This window comes from Impatiens glandulifera, unplaced genomic scaffold (genome assembly GCF_907164915.1).
Source record: "Impatiens glandulifera unplaced genomic scaffold, dImpGla2.1, whole genome shotgun sequence".
Taxonomy (NCBI): domain Eukaryota; kingdom Viridiplantae; phylum Streptophyta; class Magnoliopsida; order Ericales; family Balsaminaceae; genus Impatiens; species Impatiens glandulifera.
The window spans coordinates 61,141-67,286 of NW_025919420.1; the positions used below are offsets into that span (position 1 = coordinate 61,141).

The 6,146-nt window shown below is 29.1% G+C and overlaps 2 non-coding genes across 2 annotated transcripts; both read right to left on the bottom strand.

Annotated features, from left to right (window-relative positions):
- Positions 1-309: 309 nt before the first annotated feature.
- On the bottom strand, positions 310-527 carry LOC124917901. Its single transcript, XR_007097274.1, has one exon. It is a non-coding gene; the product is annotated as a small nucleolar RNA U3 (small nucleolar RNA).
- An 827-nt stretch (positions 528-1,354) lies between these two features.
- LOC124917900 lies at positions 1,355-1,568 on the bottom strand. The gene has a single exon (XR_007097273.1). It is a non-coding gene; the product is annotated as a small nucleolar RNA U3 (small nucleolar RNA).
- Positions 1,569-6,146: the final 4,578 nt, after the last annotated feature.

Consider the following 6,146-nt stretch of genomic DNA (forward strand, 5'->3'; position numbering starts at 1 on the left):
AACAGTAGAGCATCTAACAAACAAACAAACAGATGGCATACCTTGGATCATTTCCAGCCAAGAAATCTTCATTTTAAATGTGCTGACCTTCAGATTATGCAAACCATCTCTGGCCCTAATGCTTATCTTACTCCGGATCAGGGTAGCAAAAAAGAAAGTGAGCCTGTATACTAATAGATTAGATTATGAAAACAGTAGAGCATCTAACAAACAAACAAACAGATGGCATACCTTGGATCATTTCCAGCCAAGAAATCTTCATTTTAAATGTGCTGACCTTCAGATTATGCAAACCATCTCTGGCCCTAATGCTTATCTTACTCCGGATCAGGGTAGCAAAAAAGAAAGTGAGCCTGATCCTCTACAGCAGTGTGACCACAAGCCAAAGCTGGTGGTCAACAGCACCGTTAATCACGCTCTGATCTAGTGGCAACATCTCATCAACCAGACATAAATTCCTGTCTCCTTAGAAATCAAGGATACAGATGTACGAGCCTATAGAACAGATCCTGTTCAAGTAAGGTCGTGTCTGATATTCTCTAACCTTCTTAATATATACTACAGAAAATTTTAGTTACTGGGCAATGTGGGATATAAACATCAGATAACCCTTGAATATGGTTAAATTTAATTAAATAAAATGATCAACACAATTATTATATCATGATTTATTAACAAATAATCTATATAAATATTTAACTTATACTAAAAATAACCCCAAATTAATCAAACAAGCACCAAAGAGTTGAGAAAGAAAACTGTGATAAATAGGGTAATAAAGGACAAGGAAATGAGGTCTGATTTGTGAAGATGACACAGAAATAGATATCATCATGTTAGAATTAGTTAAACAGGTGCTGGAATTAGTTAATCATGGAAGGAAGATAGTGTAAACTGTAAAATTATTTCATTAAACAAATCAGCCTCCGTTCAAATAATTTAACCCCAAACCAAACTGATCACTGATAGGATCAATCAAAATGAAGGTCATATCTATTGATGGATTTCACAGAAAGTTCTTCTGAAAACCAAAGATAGTCAATAATGGAATACTATGCACAATGAGGATTGAGGGTAGCATATCTATATTTGAAGGAAGCACAATGGAGGGTAGATGAGCACATTTGTAATTTGGACTAATTATCTGGCAAAAACTCATGCCTCTCTCTCAGTCTCTTGTCAAAGAATTTGCAAAATTCTAACATTGCTCACAATTATCAATGGATACATGCATACCATGGCCACTAACAAACAGCTCTTCAATGTTAGATATCACCAACTAAAGGAGGATTGCAAAATTTAAGGACATAAAACGGTTTTTGACAAGATAAAAAAAAAAAAAAAGAGTTTGAGAGTCTGTCATACGACCGCTAGACCAATCCAGCCAGGGACATAGAACGATCCTCTCAAGTGTGATCACAAGCCCAATAAGAAGGAGGCCAACAACACTGTTAATCACGCTTTGGTCTAGCGGCAACATCTCATCAACCAAACATAGATTCCTGTCTCCTTAGTAATCAATGTGGGATCACGACACCAAGTAACAACAGGTAAGCAACTTAAGGCCTTCTTTAGGGATATAGTTAAATTAAATTATATTCTTAATACACCATTATTTATCCTTAAATAATCTATACAAGTATTTACCCAAACAAGATTATCCTAAGTATAATTTAATAAAGTGAATATAACCCCAAATTTATCCAACAAGATTATACTAAGCAGTGATATGGAGGACACAAAAATAGAGAGATCTTGAAATTAGTTAGTCATGGATTGGAATGGAACTTGGAAGGGAAGGCAGGATAAGATTTGTCAAGACTAAACACCTTTATAATATATCCCCAAAGCAAGCAGCCAGCACATGAAGAATGAATTCCATGGATACAAAGAATAGGTGACTGACTACCAAGACATTTATCTCAGAGAGACAGTTGTGAAATGCAGACTAAAATTACGATACATCAAACAGTGGAAAGACAAAACCCTAGCCTATTGCGTCAATCTAAGGGAAGAAATCATGACTTACATTACAATCCGAGGAGCTGATGTTGGGAAGAGTGGAATTTCCGTCGGAGAAACTGAGTGACGATCGTGGTCAGTCATCCGCTCATAGAACGCGACGCTACCTTAGTCGGCCATTCGACGGAAGAGAATCCATTTCCCGAGGCGTGGGACCATCTCGTAACTGCTGGAAGGTGAAATTCGGCAAATGCATCGACAAAATGACAAAATCCGCAGAAAGCAATCAAGATGAAGATGAAGCGGTGCATTTCGACGTAATCTCATTGTAGCAGAATTTGAAGTGAAATGAGTAAGAAAGAGAAGGAACTCTTCATAACTATAAAAATTGGCGGTTGACATGACAGAAACTCAGCTATTCTCCGAGTTGACTCACTTCGTCTTCAATTTCTTATTTATTTAATTTAAATAAAGTAGCACCCCGAAGTTATTTCTTGTTTACTTATAATGTTCTAATTTTGAGATAAAAAATAAATAAATTAATTATTATGTATTAATTAAATTAATGATAAGTTACCTTTTGTTTACTTTTTTTTTTTTATTTCACAAACAACAAAATATAATAATATATTTGACCACCCTAAATTTATTGATATGTTATTTTTGTCTTAATTTTGTTGAAAAAAAATTATTTCATTAATCTATTTAATTGCGGGCAAACAGTAGAAAATAAATATTTAGGTGGTTAAACAATATTTATAATCAGCCTCTTTAAATTACTATTTAGACTATTAAAATATAACCATTTATCAATAAAAAAAATCAAACATTTTAATATAGACATTTTTGAGATAAAAAATAATTAGTTTGACGCTTCTCTTATTATGTATTAATTAAATTAATGAAAGTTACCTTTTGTTTACTTTTTCTTTTTTTTAATTTCACAAACAACAAAATATAACAATATATTTTGACTCTATTTAATTGCGGGCAAACAGTAAAAATAAATATTTAGGTGGTTAAACAATATTTATAATCAGCCTCTTTAAGTTACTATTTAGACTATTAAAATCTAACCATTTATCATTAAAAAAAAAATCAACCTTTTAATATAGACATTTTTCAGTTGTGAGTCCTAACTTCATTTAGGATCCAGCTTCAACTTAAGTTATATGTTCTAGATTTTTGTTTAATTTATTATGAGTAGAGACTGTATGACATATAACCACACTTTTACTAAGAAGAATTTTTCATTAAATTACAATAAACACAATAATTCAAAAGTCAAAAGTACTAATCTTTTTTATGGAAAAAAATAGTTAATAATTACTTTTGTGAGTTTTAATTAAAAAAAAGGAGGGATGATAATTTGTTTTATCTTATTTTCCTTTTATAACTTGGAAATATGTTTTACATTATTTTAAATAAAAATTGATATTTTTTAAATAAATAAAATAACTAGTTACCTATGTGAATTAATACCACAATTATTAATCTATAATTGTTGTTTTCTCCTCAAATTATTATTCTTTTTCAGATCACACCTTTTGTTTTCATCAAACTGAACCATCTATCTATAGATTTAATGTAATTGTCTTTACCCAATCCTAAATAACATAATCAACTTCACTTTGTCAGTTTTTCAGCTCTTTTAAACAAATAAATCACAAATTTGAATTGTTACTAAATTCAAGTATCCCATTTTTTAATTAATTACACAATTATTTGAAAACAACTATTATTCAATTAACTCATAATTGAACAAGACCTTTATAACTTATTTGATATAGGTTTATCGGTAAATAATTTAGGTTACTTTATATATAAGAAAAGTAAAAAAAAAATGTTTGATGTAAAATTGAGTTATTTAAATTAGACTTTCTTTTTTTTCCTATACGAATCAAACCTCAGAAGTCTAATCTATCAAGGCCTTGCACAATTACAATTTTCGTTTAACTTAGTGTTTTTAGTAAGAATCGAACCTAAAATTTATAATTAAATAAGACTTTTCCATTTGAGCTACAAGTTAAAGTTATGATTTTATATATTGTAAATCGATTGCTCATATGTTATAAAATAAAGATTAAAACCTTATAATTATATAAACTATCTAAAATATAGTTAAGAAATTGTAATTATGTTGATAGCCTAATTCATGCAACACCTTGTCCACAAATAGTATTGAATGGGTTGTTGGCATTTTTTTTTTTTTTTTTTTGTAGAGAAAACAAAATAAATATTTGGATAAGCAATTGAAGTTTATAAATATATTATTAATTATGTGTGAATATAAATCACAAAAGTACTTAAAAAAAACAGTGCTTCAATTGATTGTTTTTATGCCTGGGAACATCAACTCATTCATTATAAATTTCACATTTTCATCTGAAACTATCAACTAAGTCTGCTACCCCTGTTGCCTCTCATAAGGGGTAGCAAGACTTATTTGGTAGCAGAGGATCTCAAATGGAAAAAAATGTATATTTACTTTGCTTAACTTTGAATAATTTGTAATCCTCTTTTTACACAACCTTTCATCATCTTTAAAATTAAACTACTAATTTAGAGTATTGAGTTTATATATAAATAGTCTAAGATTAATATCATAAAACACTTTCTATATGGAAAAAACTTGGTTAGGGAAGCCCAGCCAGGATCAAGAATTTCCATATGTGTTTGGAAAATAATATCATTGTTTTTGTTTAATTCAAATTAGTATCGAATGTGTTAGTGATTGGGACTTGCAGAAACTATTTTATAAACCAGTCATATTTTTTATTAACAAAAATATGCACATGTTCTAATTTTATTTTTTTTTGACAAATTATATAAATTAGTCACAACTTAAATTTTTTTTTTTAAGAAATTATTAAATTTATAGATAACTCAATTCAAAAATGTTTTGTCTACAGAAACAAATGTCATAAATTTTTATTATGAATTAAATTTAGGTAGTAATAGTTTCATAAAAAAATGCCAAATTAACTTGTGCAATTAAAATTTGTTAATGTATGCTACAAATATTGTAGAAGCATCTTCTATAATGATTATTTATTTATTTAGAAAATATAATTAATGGGTTTTGTATATTTCCTTTCAATTTGGATTAATGAAAAATGTCAATTTTAATAAGGCTTAACAAAGAACATATATAAGCAGTTTATTAATTAGTTCATTGATTCAATGAGTTTTGTTTCTTGTGACGGATGGTTTTGGGCTTATTGACAAAATTCAGCATTAGAAAATTGGATTCTTTTAAAATTGGATTCTTGTAACGGGAGAAAGATTTCTTATTCCTTAGCCGAAAAGATATGTGACCAAATTCAGTGATAAGTGGTGATGTGTAAGCGGTTAAAATCTCGAGTTTGATCTTCAAATTTTACAATTTCACCTAAATGAGTATAAGAGACGAGCAAAATAGAAAGAAATTAAAACGACAATGTAAAACAATTTTAGCGTAGAAAACCTGAGTAAAAAACCACATCAACAATCTACTATCATCAGCAATATTATTCACTTTAGATATAACCAAATTAGAGTATAATCAATTGCATCACGATCACACAACAATCTTAGCAAATAACAACAAAGAACAAAATGAGCAAGATCAATCAACTTTATCAATTCTGCATTCTGGTTTTCTCTTGAACTAACTTAGAAACTTCATAAAGCAGATTTTCACCATTCAAAACGTAGCTCCAGAAATAACCAACAAACTGCCAAATGTTTGAAGCCGATCAAACGATGCAAACTCCAACAAACATAAATCTTCTCTACCTCAAACCCTTGAATATGTTTTTACTCTATTTTATCTCATGTTCTCAAAATTCAATTAACCTACTGAAAACCTAAGAAAATAATGTCCCTTAACATGTGTCTAAATAAAGCTTTTATAACAAGTTGAGTCTCTCTTCTAACTAGAAGACAAAACTCAATAATTTCATAATATGTTGTCTTCACATCTTAATAATGTCCTTTAATGTTTTTTTTAAATCCAAGGTATGGAACTTTAATTAGATGTAAGTACACTAATGAATATTATAAAAACATTTCAATATTAACGAAATTATTTTCCACCAAATATGTAGTTCAAAATTTTAGCTCAATCTCTTTTAGTGTTATTTGTGATTCTATTTCGGTGTCTAATATTAAAAACAAATCACTTCTAATATTGGCTAATTAAA